Source organism: Muntiacus reevesi, chromosome 3 (assembly GCF_963930625.1).
Source record: "Muntiacus reevesi chromosome 3, mMunRee1.1, whole genome shotgun sequence".
Taxonomy (NCBI): Eukaryota; Metazoa; Chordata; class Mammalia; order Artiodactyla; family Cervidae; genus Muntiacus; species Muntiacus reevesi.
Genome location: NC_089251.1, coordinates 193,390,641 through 193,408,497, shown reverse-complemented (window position 1 = coordinate 193,408,497; position 17,857 = coordinate 193,390,641). Strand labels below are relative to the sequence as shown.

The following is a 17,857-nucleotide window of genomic DNA, read 5'->3' as shown; positions in this document are numbered from 1 at the left end:
AAAGCAGAGATATTACTTTGCCAACAAAGGTCCATCTAGTCAAGGCTATGGATTTTCCAGTAGTCATGTATGAATGTGAGAGGTGGTCTATAAAGAAAGCTGAGCATTGAAGAATTGATGCTTTTGAAGTGTGTTGGAGAACTCTTGAGAGTCCCTTGGACTGCAAGAAGATCCAACCAGTCCATCCTAAAGGAAATCAGTCCCGAGTGTTCACTGAAAGGACTGATGCTGAAACGGAAACTCCAATACTTTGGTCACCTGATTCGACTAACTGACTCATTTGAAAAGACCCTGATGCTGGGGATGACTGAAGGCAGGAGGAGAAGGGGATGACAGAGGATGAGATGGCTGGATGGCATCACTAACTCAATGGACACCAGCTTGAGTAAGCTCTGGGAGTTGGTGATGGACAGGAAAACTTGGCATGCTGCATTCCATGGGGTCACAAAGAGTCAGACACTACTAAGCGACTGAACTGAACTGAATGTATTATAGGTGAAGGTTATTGATGGTTTCTAGTTTCTTCTTTGTATTGTGTTTTCAAAAGAAAAAAAAAGGACATGCATGAGTAGTATAAAAATTGTTTTAAAACCTCTACAAATGAGATGGCATACCACTGCTTGATTATCATGGAAGAGTATGACATAAGCAGAATCAATTCAGAACTCATGAGGAAGTTCATTTCTTATTTGTTGTTTATATTTAGTGAACATTTAATTTTGAGAAATAACAATTGATCTTGCTTGTTCTAGGTTCTTCCCTTGATCATTCTGTGTGTCAGAGAATGCTTATGAATCCAGTGTGTATCCAGCTTTATTTTTGTAAAGGATAATAGAAAAAGGATTTGAAATTATTTAAGGGTCTGCTGTGTTTGAAACTGCTGACTTGGGTAGTCCCAGGACTGTGATAAACCCTGGCGTTTGTTTAATCTGTTCTCTACTAGCAGCTGACACACAGCATGCTCTGCTCTTTATATTTCCAATTTTTCTGAACCCTTTGATCAAACTTTGATGATGTAAAAAACAAAACAATAAGATCAGTGGCAGTGGCAGCTAAATGAGTTCAAGAAGTTGGTTAAAGCATTGTCACAATGGAGAAAATCATTCCTTTCCTTCGAACTAGATCCAAATTCTGGATGGTATAGGAGAGAGAATTTAAGATTATTTTATTTATTCCTGGTACAAACTGGCTGCTCTAGCCCCACTGATAAATATCCAATATGAACTCCATGTAGCCCACAACCCAGGAGTCATCTTAGCCAACATGTACTGGAATTTCTCCCTGTATCACGGGGGAAAAAAGTGAAAAGTGTTAGTTGTTTAGTCGTGTTGAACTCTGCAATGCCATGGACTGTTGCTCACCAGGCTCCTCTATCCATGGAATTCTCCAGGCAAGAATACTGGAGTGGGGTGCCATTCTCTTCTCCAGAGGATCTTCCCAACCCAGGGACTGAATTCATGTCTCCTGCGTTGCAGGCAGATTATTTACCACCATCTGAGCCACCAGAGAAGACTATATTATAGAGAAGAAGATCATCTTTCTTTGTTTATGGGATTTGACTAGATGTTTTTATGGTATAAGTATATGCCACCTGTCCCTATTTAACCTTTGTTTTTGTAAGAATGCAGAGCAATAGAAACCCTGGATTTGATGCAAACTGGGGCTTCCCTGGTGGCTCAGAGGTAAAGAACTCACTCACCAATGCAGGAAACACAGGAGGCTCAGGTTTGATCCCTGGGTCGGGAAGATCTCCTGGAGAAAGGAATAGCAACCCACTGCATTATTCTTGCCTGGGAAATCCTATGGACAGAGGAGCCTGCTGGGTATAGCCCATGGGTTTGCGAAGAGTCAGACACAACTGAGCGACTAAAAACAAAAACAAAACCTGTAGCTCTATAGAGATGTAGTGTGTAATAATTAAATTCATGGGTTTATTATGACCTAAATGTTTAAACTCTGGGGCCAACTATTCATTTTCATGGGGGTCACAAAGGGTAAGCGAAACAGTATGTGGATTGTGTGTTTGCTTGTTTCGTAAGTGGCCCCATCCTATATAGCTCACAGTCTCTGTCTCCTTTCCCAACAGTCAAGCATTCTAACCACCATTCCCATGGCTCAGAACACTGTTGCTTAAGCTAAAGGCCAGGGCCTAGCCACTCATCTAAGAGACTCCAGACACAGATTTGTCTAACTCAGAAGTTCTCAATGAGGGCCAGGTTTGCTCCCTCTCTCCCGGGGGCCAATGACAAAGTCTGGAGATACTTTTGGTTGCCACAACTAGGGTGGCGGCACTGTCATCGAGTGGGTAAAGGTCAGGGATGCTGCCAAACACCCTGTGATGCACAGGACAGTTCTTCTCCCCCAACAACAAAGAATTATCTGCCCCTGGATGTCAACAGCGCCTAGATGAGAAACTTGCATCTAGGTCAACATTGAGCACTTGAGAAATGGTCCAATTGCTCTGAGGCTTATCCTCCATCCCACTTGTGCATGTGTGTGCTAAGTCGCTTCAGTTGTGTCCGACTCTTTGTGACGCTATGGACTGTAGCCTGCCAGGCTCCTCTGTCCATGGGGACTCTCCAGGCAAGAATGCTGGAGTGGATTGCTGTGCCCTCCTCCAGGGGATCTTCCCCAGCCAGGGATGGAACCTGAGTCTGTCTCCTGCATTGGCCAACAGGTTCTTCTACCACTAGTGCCACCTGAGGAGTAGATAATTATTTTGAAAGGACTTTGAATGATCCTTCTTGCTTTGGCTCACTTACACCATTGTATCAGAGGTTTGACTATGCATGCCTCTGTCTCTCTATTTACAGTCTATGAGACAGTCTCTGGGGGATGGAGTCAACTGAACATCCTGATATTGGTTTCAACTGCAGTCAGGTAGAATTCTTCATCTAATCAATATCTCTGATTTTCTCTACATTGGGTCTCTGCAATTGGTTCCTCCCTTTGAAAGCAATTTTGGGTCATTTGCTCTGGGTTTAGGTAGAGAAGTTCCTACTTAGCACTGACCAACTTTACTCTATCTTAAAGACATTCCACAGATAGGCCCTCCGTTATATTGGAAGGAATTCTAATCAGCCAGAGGTCAGGAAACAAAGCAGAGAGTAAGGGATGTTGGATGGTTTTCCAGGCAAAGAAAGAGGCAGCTACTACACTGGATTGGCAAGAGCAGTCAGGAGGCTGGGGACACCTGTATCAGTTTAACACTGTAGACAAGAATGTTGGAGGATTATCACTTTCCAGTATTTTGGATGAAAATGTCTTCCTGCAATCATCAACACACAATATAGAATGATAAAACCATTAAATGGTCAAAGTTATACAGCCAATAAGACACTATCCAAAGTACCCTTCTATTTACCATTACATAGTAATATTTTTATTAGTTTGGTAATAGAGTACTATAGGCTTCCCTAGTGGCTCAGATGGTAAAGAATCTGCCTGCAGTACAGGAGACCCAGGTTTGATCCTGAGTCCAGAAGATCCCCTGGAGAAGGAAATGAAAGAGACCTGTTAGAGATACTGTTATATATTTTTAATAGCTCTCTCAGATTCCACTGGAATTTGGGAAACAATTTTGAAGAGGTGCATCCAAAGAGAAATCATTACTGATTCTCATATGAAGATAATATTTTTTTCCTTTTACTTTTGCATTTCCTTGACATTGACAATGTGACTAATGTATCTGGTGGTATGAGAAATCCGCAAGGCAATGACATCACAATATGTAATTTTTCCCTTGTGTACTCAGGAAAAGTCAAAGTTCTCTTGTACACTTAAAGAATCAAAAGGCCTAATTTGAAATTGGAATGGTATCCAAAATAAACAAGTTGTAATGTTCTCTTTCCCCCTAAACCCAACCTTTTCCCCTGTAGTTTTAAAGTTTGGAATTATGCTGTCATAATAGTCTGACTTTCATTTTTAATTAGTCAATGATTTAAAAAAGAAAGAATGAAAGAAGAACTTTGCTGTGCATTAAAATCATTGATGTGTGGTTTTCTTTGGGTTCTGGTGTTTGAAGTGCCTTGTACTGACTTTTTTGTTGCCAGCAACTGAAATACCTACTAATGCTTTCTGGCTCTAAAAGAATTGCAAAGCATTGGCTACATATGTTTACCATTATCCACAGAACCGTCAGACCCTTTATTCTAGTGTAGGCATGCATGGAAATAGGCCAGAACGCGAGGGAACACAGTTCCGGTAGTGAAATTAGCAACTGGACAACATTCCCAGGGAAGTGGCTGAGTTCAGTTCTGGCAGAAATCCCACTGCTGCTGGTACAAAAGAAAAAAAAAGAAGAAAAAGAAAGGAAATACAAAGGGTAAAATTTATCTGGGGGAACCAAAGGAGGTAAAAGCATATGATTTGTACAACATATCAAAAAATAATCCTAATGATTCTTTCCAGTTATTCTAAAATTTTGGTTATTGGGTGACTTCTGATTTTGAAATGGCAAAATGTTTTTATGAACCTGGATTATGCACGAAGGTTTAACACTTAAGACTGGCAACCTTTTGACCTCTGAAGAGAATTTTAAGAGTTCATTCCACTATTGTGGTCACAGGATTTGAAACCATCATTATGGCTGAATTCAATTATAGCTATTATTTTTACTTCCCCCAAATTGTATCAATTCACCAAACTAAACATGGTTAACTGGGAAAAAAAATCAATTTTTTCAACGTAATCTGTAAAATTTTGGTAGGAGTAACTTAAAACATGGATAATCATTAGATGATATGTTACCAGCTTATGGTATTTATTTAATGTTCAATATAGGTTGCTAGGTAACATGAGTGCCTTTGTAAAATATTGCTGAAAATTTGAAATATCAAGGAGGGCATTTTTAATATCACAAAGCTTTCTGGGAACTAGGCAAAATCTAAAGTGACTCAAATTTATATAATCATAAAAGAAAATTTACCTTGACCTTTCAGATTCTATTAACAAAACTATATGTTAATCATTGTATTAATTATTTGATTTATGCTTAAAAACAATTGCTGAAATCAGCTTTATAATCCCTTAAAAGGTAAGGAAATTGAAGCATGGAAAGTCACTTAAGAATTCTTTATAGAGCTAGAATTTGAATCCAGATTTACCTGACTCTAAGCACACACTGTGGGCTCACTAAGCTCATTTCTTCTTTCTGGACTTCTTGTAGTACCTTGTACTTAGATGTAGTCATGTGACTAAGTTCCACATCAGTTCAGTCGCTCAGTTGTATCCGACTCTTTGTGACCCCAGCCAGGCTTCCCTGTCCTTCACCAACTCCCAGAGCTTACTCAAACTCAGGTCCATCAAGTCGGTGATGCCATCCAACCATCTCATCCTCTGTCGTCCCCTTCTCCTTCCTCCTTCAACCTTTCCCAGCATTAGGGTCTTTTCCAATGAGTCAGTTCTTCACATCAGGTGGCCAAAGTTCAACATACTAGATGTAAATGGAAGTGATATGTATCATTGCAAGACTGGCCCATAAAGTCCTTCGTGCAAAACCGTCTTTTATGCTATTTCTCCTTCCATTGGTTGGGTGTGGTGAATGTGACAGAAGCTCAGGAAGGAAGGGACTGGGTCTCCGTTTTGCCGCTTGACGAAAGTGTCCTCTGCTAATCAGACAAATCTATTCTGGAATTTCTGTGGATGAGAAATAAACTTCTATTGTATTTGAACTGATATGTTAATACATTTGAGGCTTTGTTACAGCAGCAAAAGTTGCTTTGTCTGTGTATTACATATATTATAATACAGGTCTTTCTTCATACTGAAAAGACCTGGAGAAGCCCATACAGAAGAGTAAGATAGCTATTATACACAGGAAAACCTTTATTATTAAAAGTTACTTAAATAATTTTTTAAATAGGAATCCGGAAAGATCTGAACAAATAAGGAGACTATTTTAAGAGACATCAATTTAAATAAAAATTATCACTTAGAAAGAGCTCTCATTTTTCTAAGTTATCAACATCTCAAGAACTTGGTTTAGAATCATAAAGATATAAAATTTAACTGTTAATGGATATTTGAAAAGCAGATATACTGTAGACCAATACTATGTACACAGAGATGTTCAGTAGTTTGTTTTATTTGATAGTTTTATTTGGAAAACTCAGAAGGCAGGAGGAAAGAAAAGCAAGAAGACTCAGTGTACCTAAATGAGTAATTCCATTCAGAGCAAACAAGAGTCATTCACAATTCTATAAAATTTTCAAACTCTTAGGGACATTAAGTTTTACTTCTGTAACTTCTAGTGATCAGGAATGAAATTGGACTCCTTTAAGAGTCGACAATGTGTTGAGGCTTTACTATAGTTATATTTGTATGAAAAAACATCTGAAATGCCTAATTTTTGTTCATGTCTTTTCTCATGAGGAAAAAAACATTTAAAGAGGCCTTTGTGATGATGCTAAAGCTTTATAGGGTTGTCATTAAAATATTTTATAATTTAAATCTAACTCAATATCTGCAAGGAGAATACGGCTGCTTTGGGTGGAGCTGGAACACTGGTGCAAAGTCAGCTTCTTCTGTGAGTGTCCAAACCCATGTCTGGTTTGGCCTGGCACTGATATCTGAGTATCCTGTGTTGCACCCCGGAAGGGGAGTTCTTTAAGGATGGTGGATAAACAGTGTCAAAGTTCCAGAGAGGAGGGGTTGGAAGGTCATAAATTCTGGAACCAGAGACATCTGCCTCTTCTACATTTTAGTTGTTTAGCTTTGATTAAGGCATTGCACGTGAGTGTGTGTGTGTGTTCAATTGCTCAGTTGTGTCCAACTCTTCGCAACCCCGTGACCTGTAGGCCACAAATCCAGGGATCAAACCTGCATCTCTTGTATCTCCTGCCTTGACCGGTGGATTCTTCACCACTGTGCTACCTGGGAAGACTGATTAAGGCATGAGGTATCTCGAATTTTGAGTTGTGGTTTATCTGCCAAAGGGGACAATGCTATCTACCTTGAATGGTCTTTGTGAGAATTATCAGTAATATAAAATGAGCTCCTGGCAGACAGATATAGTTGAGTAGAAGTGGTGGTGATTGTTGACGTACAGTCTGGTCAGAGAGCAGGGTTCAGTCTCTACGGAGGTAAGTTAATAAGACTTGGTTGGAAGGTTCCAATCTATGATCTAAGGGTCAGACTAGGGTTCTAGCTCGAGTGGGGGAAAATATTGGGACACAATCACATGGAAAACAGATGCTTAGTCATAAGGATGGAGTGAAGATTTTAAGGAGCATAGAGTGTCACTCCAGGATCACTAGGCTTATGACAGCATAAGTGCCTCTGGAGCTTAGCCATTGGGAGGATGGGTCCTGATACAGGAACAGACACGGTAGGATTGTTTCAAGAACTGTGCAAAGCTGAGCCTTCAGGTTGTTTGATGTATAATGTATGTGTCTGTTTGGTTTTGAGGCAGGCAGAGACAGAAAATTGTTATGGAAAGTGAGCTATATTCCTCATTTTTGCTTTTATATCACATTCAACAATCAGCCCTTCCCAAACTTGCTTGTGATAGTGAGAAGGAATTCTTCAAATGTATAAACTTATATCATGAGATTTAAACCTCTGTGGCTTCTAAATTCTAAATAATTTATGATTCTCATTGTATTTCTCTTTGAATGAACTGGACCTGCCCTTCAGGACTGAAATGGGGAAGACGATAGCAGAAAGGTAAAGGGTAGGTTCACAGGAACAACAAAAAACATCCACACATTTATCTTTTTAAAACTCTTTTATAGATACTGAATGTGAAGTGACTGGATTGAGTATTATGCTTTATCAGTTTATAAAGACAAATATAAAACAATCCCCCTCCACTAAATGGCAATCCCACATTGCCTTCTCATTAAACTTTGTGTAAATCCCATATGCCCACTCTGTTTCCTTCCTTCTCCCCTTCCTTCCTTCCCTCCTTCTTCTTTCCTCCAACTGAAGCTCAGTCCCTTAGGACTCAGAGACGTAAGGTGATGCTATTCAGTATGAAGAGAGCTACAAGAGGAGGCAGAGAAATGTGCACAAACGACTATGAGAACAGAGGAGAGCAGTTCTAACTCTTCCACAGGGAATCAAAGTTTGAGGCAGGAGCTGTTCTTGAAAAATATTTCAGGTCTGGTCAAATGAGGAGCAGAAGGACTGCTCAGATGCTGGTCAACCATGAAGAATTTCCTGCTGCCTCCCTAGACCCACACTCAGTCATGGGCTTAGACAGCAGGGTGCAGGGATGGCCCCTAGAGACAACCACTCCCAAGGCCCCCTTGCTCCAGTGAAAGGGAGGGAAGACGCAGGGATGGGCGTCTGTAACTGGAGGAACCCTGACTCCCGAAGTTGGCTTTCACTGCAGGCCTCCTAAGGTTGGATATGGATATGATTAGGGTCTGCAATAAGTGACATCTGTTTGCTCTGACCTTTGGGTAATGTGGCGTTTCTTTCTCTGGGGCAGATGCTAGAAAGGTGTTTATTGTGAGTTGACAGGGGTCTTGGTGGGTGGTGAGGTGTGAGTCAAAATTCTACTATGCATTTTGGCATTTTGTCTACAGATGTTTCTCAGATGTTTGTGGGCGGGCATGTCCTTAAAGAAATACCAAATGTATGTTTTTGTGTGTGTGGAGGAGAGGAAAAAACTTGTACTTAAAACCTGGGCCCTTTTATGCCTGCCATGACACTCCTGTTTCATGGCCAGATTGGAACTAGTCATTGCATGTACTTTCTGAAGAGAAAATTTGCTCATTTAAAGAAAAATCTTCTGTCAGTTTGATATTAACGTGCTGAAGAACAAGCTAAATATGGCATTGGGGGAAAAATGGAAGATTTCAGGAAGTACCAGGTACTAGTTTTATGCTGTCCAGCCTTGCTTCATCGCCCCAGCGTACCACCCCACTACACAGGACAGGACACAGGAAGCCTATGGTAAGGCTCATCCCTAACTCCAAATTTCCACTGCAGTGAGAGTTGGTGTCTTCAAAATTCACCATCTATACCCATTTATGGTACCATGGAAGCCACACCTTCTCTTCCAGATGCCAAGATGCTGACTTGATAATACTGGAGAAAGAGAGAGAGAAAGAAAGGTGAACTTGAAGGATATTCAACTTTTAATACCTTTAGAATTACCATAAAATATATTTCAAAAAAGGTTTGCAAAGAAAATCAAACCACATTTTTGAAATTGTCTTCTTTTTTCCTACTTAGAAAAGAAAACTAAACCCCAAAAAAATCCCATTTTGGTTTTGATTTCCAGAAATCTTCTGAAGTTCTAAAGAAATCTAGCTTTAGCTTAGTTTGAGAAAATCTACTTGAAAAACTTCACAAATGGATGAAAGAAACTCCTTACAGAGTTAATTAATCTGATTAGCACATAAATGGAAAAATAGTGATGACGGGCTATGCCTGGAAACCAAGAGCTTAAACATTACATAGAGTTTTCCTGCTTTGTATCGAAACTTCTTGAAATAATGTTTTTGACAGATGCTCACTTTGACCTTCACTTGTTAGCAGTTATGTGGAATTTACCCTCTCCCCCCACACACAAAAAAAGGTTATTTTCAAAATAAGTTTGTTGTATAGGGTTAAACAGACCAACTTTTTCAGCTTAATTTCACCTAAAATTCTAAACCTTAATGACTATCTTGATGAGCAGGAAATATATTATCAAATGTTGCTTTAAAAAAAAGATAGCTAATGAATGATTATCAAGGATTATCAGGATAGTTCTTTGCTAACAAAATAATGACTTGTTACATTTGCTAGTGACTTTGTTCTGAATATAAATCTTGCTTTTTTAAACTCAGCCACCATCTAGATCTATGCTCTAGATCATCTACAGAAATGAAACAGGGAAATAGGAAATGTGGAAGCCCCATACAATTTCTTACAGTCTTGATTTCCTTCTCACAAATTAGGATAGTGTGTTTCAGCAAATCTGGAGACTAGAATTACCTTTAAGTATTTAAGTACACGATTTCTTCAGGTTCACAGATTTAGAGAACGGACCTATGGCTGCTGCGGAGATGGAAGAATGGGGGGAAAGGGTAGATAGGGATTTGGGGATGGACGTGTACACAGTGCTATATTTACAATGGATGACCAGCAAGGACTTACTATATAGCACAGGAAACTGCTCAATGTTTTGTGGCAGCCTGGAGAGGAGGGAAATCCGGGGGAGAGTGGATACATGTATATGTATGGCTGAGTCCCTTTGCTGTCCAACTGAAACTATCACAACATTGTCAATCGGCTATACTCTAATACAAAAAAAAGTTTAAAAGAAAAAACTGCACTATTTCTTCACTTCAACTCATTGGTACGCTAATGACTGAGTGTGGTTATCAACGTTTTATGGAAAGTGAGCCTGTCTCCGCTGACATTTGGGTTCCTCACAGAGCCTGGGTGTAGCCACTCAGTAATTATTGCTCAGTCAGAAAATCACATGCTATTTCCTGTATTCCTTAACTTCTCAGTCTCACCCTACTTCCTCCACCCTTTTCCCTACTCCTCAATTACATGGAGGGGGAAATGATGGTAAATACACCTCTATTTTTAATCTTACGCAAAAAATGTTCAGCCAAAGGTCCCAGAACTCTAATACTTTGGCCACCCGATGTGAAGAACTGCCTCATTGGAAAAGACCCTGATGCTGGGAAAGACTGAAGGCAGGAGAAGGGGACGACAAAGGATGAGATGTTTGGATGGCATCACTGACACGATGGACATGAGTTTGAGCAAGCTCCGGGAGTTGGTGATGGACAGGGAAGCCTGGCGTGCTGCAGTTCATGGGGTTGCAGAGTTGGACACGACTGAGCGACTGAACTCACCGAACTGAAAGGTCCTGGGAACAGATCACCTGGCTTTCCTCAGTATTGCAGTAGGACAACTGTAAGTGTTTATGAAGCGAGTACCAAAGCTACTCCAGTATGTTCGAGGCAAATGTTTCAGTCAGGATAGGTCAGATTATTTTGTGCAGAGGCTGAAAGCAAAAATAGATGCATATCTTGCTCACACTATATTCCAAAATCAGATGCATGGAAGGCTCTGTTCCCTAGACCCTACCCCTAGGCCCCTGCGGCAAAACTCCCTTCTTGTCCAGAGCGTCAGGGTGTGCTGCAGCAGGGAGACAGAATGGGGGACTGGAGTCACGGTCCTGGGAGAGCCAGGCGTCAATTCCCTCCATTCCACTGGTCAGGATAAGGCACATACTCATGCTCACCTTCAAGAGGATACAGATTGGAATTTTCTTATTTCCATGTGAAAGTGAAGGTTTAGTCACTCAGTTGTGTCTGACTCTTTGGGCACCCGAGGACTATAGCCTGCCTGGCTCTGTTCATGGGATTCTCCAGGCAAGAACAGTGGAGTGGGTTGCCATTTCCTTCTCCAGGGAATCTTCCTGACCCAGAGATCGAACCCAAGTCTCCTGCATTGGAGGCAGAATCTTTACCATATGAGTCACCAGGAAAGCCCTATATTTCCATTAGGAGAAATACTAGTGTTACCACAAAAACTCTGCAGATTTTTTTTTAAAAAATGAACCCTCTTAGAAACAGACACAGACTAAGACGTCTCTGAAATAAAAAACTACTGTCTTGCATGTAATGAGCACTCAGTAAATATTTATGAGTGACAGTTTATTAGTTGTCTATTGCTGCAGAGCAAATTATCACAAATTTGGCAAATTAAACCAACCCCCATTTATTATGTCACAGTTCTATAGTTTTAAATTTCAGAATGGTGTGACAGGGTTCTCTGTTCATAGTATCTCAAGGCTAAAGGCATCATTAGCCAGGCTGATTTCTTATCTAGAGGTTTAGGAGAAGAATTTGCTTCCAAGCTCATTTAGGCTCTGGGATCAATTCTGTTCCTTGCAGTTCTAAGGCCAAAGTTCCCATTTTCTTGCTGGCTGTCAGCACGGTCTACTCCCAGCTCCTAGAGGCTACAGGAAGTCCTTGCCATGGAGGCCTCCCAATCTTCAAAGCCAGTAATCAAGAATCTTCCTCACTTTGAGTCCTTCATATGCTTTGAATCTCTCTGACTTCCTCCATCTCTGATCTTTAGATCCATATTTAATGGTTCTTGTGATTAAGTCAGGGCTTCCCTGGTGGCTCAGTGGTAAAGAATCTGCTTGCCAAGAAGGAGATGCGGGTTTGATCTCTGGGTTGGGAAGATCCCCTGGAGAGGAAATGACAACTCACTCCAGTATTCTTTCCTGGGAAATCCCATGAACAGAGGAACCTTGCAGGCCACAGTCCATGCAGTCGCAAAAAGCAAAAGAGTCAGACACAAATTAGGGACTAAACAACAACATGATTACGTCAGCTGCACCTAGGTAATCTCATTATCTTAAGGTCCACTGAGCTGGGGGCTTAATTACAATTCCAAAATTCCTTTTGTACATAAAGTAATGTGATTGCAGAGTGACATTTCATCATTTTAACAGATTTTGAGAACACTTTGGAAGAGGAAATTATTTAGGTCATTTGGCATCATGTTAGAGTTCTGTCTCCCACAAGCAGCCTGCACAGAGTGAAAAAGCATTACTGAATTGAGCCAGCCGACCTGGGTAATGACTAGGTAATAGCTGGATAATCACCTGGGTAATAACTAGGTAATTAACTGGATAATCTGAAACAATCCATGAAGTTTTTCTTCACTCAGTCTCAGTTTCCACAACTGTGAAATGGGAATATTATTCCCTGCCCTGCTGGCCCCATAGAGTAGTTATGAGACTCAAATGAGATTATATAAAACATTTTGTGAACTTAAAAGATCAACACAAATGCAAGTTATTGAGTTTGAGTTTTATTTTACTGCTGAGGACTTGTGAGACCAGAGCTTTTAAACACAATGCTGGAAGAAGAGACAGACATGGGGCAGAGGAAGGGTCTTCAGAGACACAGGGTTTTTGCCTTTCTCTCCCTATAGATCACAAATTTGATGAGCTAATAGTAAAGTAAGTGAAAGCATATGCTACATATTTCTTTTTTAATGCATGAAATAGGTGTAAAATTTTAGAGAATCACTTTGGCAAGAGGCTTTTGGCCTCTGCTCTGAATAAAGACAATAGTGTATTACCATATATTTATGTGATGTTTTCTGAGGGAAGTAAAACACTTTACACACAGTATTGTTCCTCTTCTGAATATGCCAGAGAGGTAGTAGCAGACGTGAAACATTTATCCATGTATAATGTAAGCACATAGATAAGGCCACTCCAGAACCACACTCTAGGACCACAGTGCCACACAAAAGTATTATTTCCCATATTAAAGAAAGTTTGGTACCTTTCTGTACCCCAAGCCCACCCTATTGGCACATGCTTATTCCATATTGCTTCTCTACTAAGGGTTGAGTATGAGAACAATTGCATGTTTTCAGTTAGATATTATCATTTTGTTATTGGTATTCAATACATAAAAATTCATATTAATCGAATGGATTCTGTGAAGGCATTCACTCAAGGCACAGGCTTTGAAGTTGCTGGCTCATACACAAGTACCCACAGTAATGGTCAGATACCCAGTTGTATCTTAAGACACAGGACTAGAGGATTCAGATCAAGATTGCTGGACAATCCCTTTGAACACATAGAAAATATTCCTGCATGTGGAAATCCTCATTGAAAAGTAAGTAGAGACTGGCAGAACTCTTGTGCAACTGGTTCTAAGAAAGATCCGCATATAATTAACTAGGAAGGAAAAGAACATGATCATGTCAGGACTTTTGCCACTGGGAAGTGACACAGAAGAAGGAGATTGCATGTGATTGGAAAGCCACTCTAGGGAGTGAGCAGTTTGAGGCACATATTGGGAACTCCAGCCCTGGAGTCTGACACCAGGAAGGTGAGTCTCCTCAGCTGGTTAGAAAGCCAGTAGAACTAACAGGAGAGCTGTAAGTAGCCTAGATTCTGCTCATGAAGAGCACGTACACACACTTACTTGAGACAAGGTGGAGAAAGCAGATTGAAATTGCACAGGACTCAGGCACATTTCCTGTGACCACCCTGGTGTGTGCCCCAGCCTGAAATGAGTGCCCACTCCAGGCCCTGCTGCTCTGTGGCACAGCTCCACGTTAGGGCGAGGGCTGCTGCAGCTGAAAGGAGCCCTGGGCTGTGAGGAAAGGAGGCTGCTGAGACCGGGAACAGAGTCTGAAGGGGTCGAAGGCAGCACTGGCGCTTGGCGAGGCAGTGCATCACAAGAGGTCCAGAGCTTGGACCGGGGCTGGGACCACCACAGTCCAAGCCCAAGTCCACACCAAGAACCTGCCCCCACCCATCTGTTCCAACACTGCTCCCCTCTGGGGTGCTGGAAGGCAGGAAACCACACACTTAGAGGGAACAGAACCAACTCAACTCAAACGTCAGGGCTTCTTCTCCACCAGCCTGGGACTCACTCCCACCCCTAAGAGGGTGGTGCTGGCCACTGAGCAGAGAAGAAGCCTAATCTCACACTGGCTCTGGCTTGAGCTGCTTCATCTCCAGCAGTTCTAGCTCCTGCCGAAGTGACAGCTGTCAGCACCCACTGGGGAAAGACATGACTCCTGCTTAACGTCAGATCCAGCTCTCCCACCAAAGCCACAGGGTACTCACAGACTGTATAGGGATGCTCCCACAAAGGGACACCCCTTCAAGACGGGGATACATAACTGTTTCACCTAATTTCATAGAGACAAAGAAAGTTAAGCAAAATGAGAAGACAGAGGAATTTGTTTCGATTAAAAGAACAAGAGAGAAAATGCCTAAAAAAACTGGTGAAGTAGAAATAATTTAACAAATTAAAAGTTCAAAGCATTAGTAATGAGAAGGCTAACTGAATTAGAGAAAAGAATAGATGAACACAGAGAGAATTTTAACAAGGAACTAGAAAATATAGAAAAGAACCGGTCAGAACTGAGGAATACAATAACGGAAACAAAAAACACACTAAAAGGAGTTACCAACAGACTAGGTGATTTAGAAGAAAGAATAATGGAAATCGCCGAAATATAACAAAAAAAGAAAAACAAATTTTTAAAAATGAGAACAATTTAAGGAATCTCTAGGGCAACATCAAGCGTACCAACATTTACATCATAGGGGCCCTAGAAGAAGAAAGTAACAAAGGTGTAAAAAATATATTTGATGATATTGTGGCAGAAAACTTCTCAAACATGAAAAAGACATCTGGTACAGGGAGCACAGAGGGTTTCAAACAAGATGAACTCAAACACACCCACATTAAAACATATCATAATTGAAATAGCAAAACTTAAAGACAGGATTATAAAGGCAGCAAGAGAAAAACAAAGAGTCATATGCAAGGGAACCCCCATAAAGGTATTAGCTGATTTCTCTGAAGAACTTTTCAGGCCAGAAAGGGGTGGCATAACATATTTAAAGTGCTAAAATGAAAACATCTGCAACCTAGGATATGCTACCCAGCAGTATTATCATTTAGAACTGAACGAGAGATGAAGAACTTTGCAGAAAAGCAAAAATGAAGAGATAATCAATAATAAAACTACCCTAAAAGTAAAGTTAAAAGGTCTTCCCTAAGTGGAAAAGAAAAGGTTACAAGAAGAAGAATCTATAGGAAAGAAAAAATCCCATTAAGAATGGCAAATATATAGTAAAGGCTGTGGGTCAACTTAAACAGCTACAATGAAGATTAACAGACAAAAAAATTTGCAAAATCAACTACAACTACAATAAATAGTAACAGGATAAATATAACAATGTAAAACAAGACATCTATAATGCAAATTATGGCTAAGGGGAGTAAAAAATGTAGATCTGTTAGAATGTGCTACAATTTAAAGGACTACCTGTTTAGAACAAGTAGTTTAGCCATGGGTACTAGGTTTGAGATTTCTAGTAAAGTTCCTTCAGCCAGTGTATTTTTTTCTTTCCCTTAACTCTAATATCTCTGACCCTCTAACACCAGGAAACCAGGTTTTCACTAGATTCTGCAGGATTCTCGGAGGGAGGAAACTGGCGGCACAGAAGGATAACTTGCCTATTCTTGCTTGTCATTTAGGTCCACATTCACTGCAACCAAAAACATATGTCATCTGTAATTCAATAAGTGAAAAAACTATAAATTTTGACAATATATGTCCTTTAAAACAGAAATAGTAAAAAATATCTTTATTATTAACAACAACAAAAAAATCAGCAGTTAGAACTGCCCAAAATATTACATCATTTAATCTCTGAAGTTGTGACAAATTTCATGGAATTTGTCTTATGCCTCACCATCATCTAAAATTTCATTTAGATGCTTGACAGTAAGACAGAGGATCAAGCTTGAGCTCTCTAATAGCAAATATCTAACCATATGAAATGGTTTTAAAGTGACAGGGGAACCTCTAAGTTTTATATATGGGTAGAATTTGACTGGGCTTCCCAGGGGGCACTAGTGGTAAAGAACCCACCTGCCAATGCAGGAGACATAGGAGACACAGGTCTGATCCCTGGGTTGGGAAGACAAACTAGAGGAGGGCATGGCAACCCACTCCAGTATTCTTGCCTAGAGAATCCAATGGACAGAGGAGCCTGCTGGGCTACAGTCCATGGGGTTGCAAAGAGTTGGACGTGACTGAAATGACTTAGCACACATGCAGTGTTTGACTACTAAGGAATCTTAATAATCAAAGAGCAGATTGGTTTTTGTTTTCTTTTTCTATGCTAAGGCTAGATACACAGCAAGAGTTTTAAAAGTGAATTTATAGCTAATTAACTTTGGAAAAGAAAATACAATAAAAAGACCACCCAGTTGATAGCAGCCCTTAAATAACCTTCTAAAAAGTACTTATATACCAAAGTGATACCCATATACATTTCTGATTTTTTCTAAGTTTGCTTATTTACTTCTTGGTTGACATAAAATCAACAACAGATAAACAGAAATTTGGGGAATTGTTCATAGAGCTGTATGATATCCAGTGACCTAAAGATATTATATATAAGGCACAGATCAAGTTCTCTAGATTTTCAATTTTAAGATAATATAAGAAAGCATAATAGCTCAGAAAATATGGAGTACTGATTATTTAATAGGACATAAAGCAATAAAACATTAATCTACTCATAAACCTTTGTCTTAAATGAAGCACACTGCCAGCCCCATACACATGCATACAAAGCACAGACACACACACACACACACACTCCTTCCTGAAACCCAAGGACTCAGCTTCCCAACACATGAAGGTATAGAGGAAGAAACTAAGAAGTTGGCATAAAATCTGAAGTATCCAGCTTTGAAATCCTCCTCTGCCCTCTGGACATCACCTGTAAGGTTCTTCTCACATAAAAAGATGAATGATGAGTCTAGTTTGACCATTTGGTGGCTTCTGAGCTACACTGTACATCTCAGTGTACAGTGACTCAACGGGCAACTGTGATTGTGTGTATCTTGCTGAATATCAACAATAAATCAGTTTTACTCTAAGCATTAACACACTTGTGAAGAAGTCCTAGATGGGTTGGAGGATCTGGGTCTGCGACATAACAAGAGAACACAATCCCGCAGTTTGGGGGAAAAAAAACCATGAAGCTGTCAATCCTCTGAGGTCCAGGCAGGAACACCAAATGGAATTTAGGGCAAGTTATCATATCCTAAGGTGGGTGGTGGTATGATCCTAGAAAAGCCTAGGAATAAACACAGGAATCAGAAAGGGACTTGCTAGGAAAAGTCAAGGAGGATGCCTGTTATAGAAGGAGGACATTAAGACAACGACTCTGAACAGGCATCCAGGCATAGGGGCGTTGGTACCAGGAAGAGGAAACCCTGAGGATACGTGAGCTCTGACTCAAAGCCACACAGAGAAGGTTGTCATGAGATGAGAAGGGCCACTGTCAGCCTCAGCCGGGAGTCCTAGAGCCCTACACTGGGCC

The 17,857-nt window shown here is 40.5% G+C and overlaps 1 long non-coding RNA gene across 2 annotated transcripts in view; it reads right to left on the bottom strand.

The window, feature by feature from the left end:
• Window positions 1-8,803: 8,803 nt before the first annotated feature.
• Window positions 8,804-17,857, bottom strand: part of LOC136163373 (uncharacterized) — a 77,399-nt gene continuing 68,345 nt past the window's right edge. For both annotated transcript variants that reach the window (XR_010662231.1, XR_010662230.1), the window contains exon 4: window positions 8,804-9,036. This is a non-coding gene — a long non-coding RNA (uncharacterized lncRNA). The remainder of the gene's footprint in view (window positions 9,037-17,857) is intronic.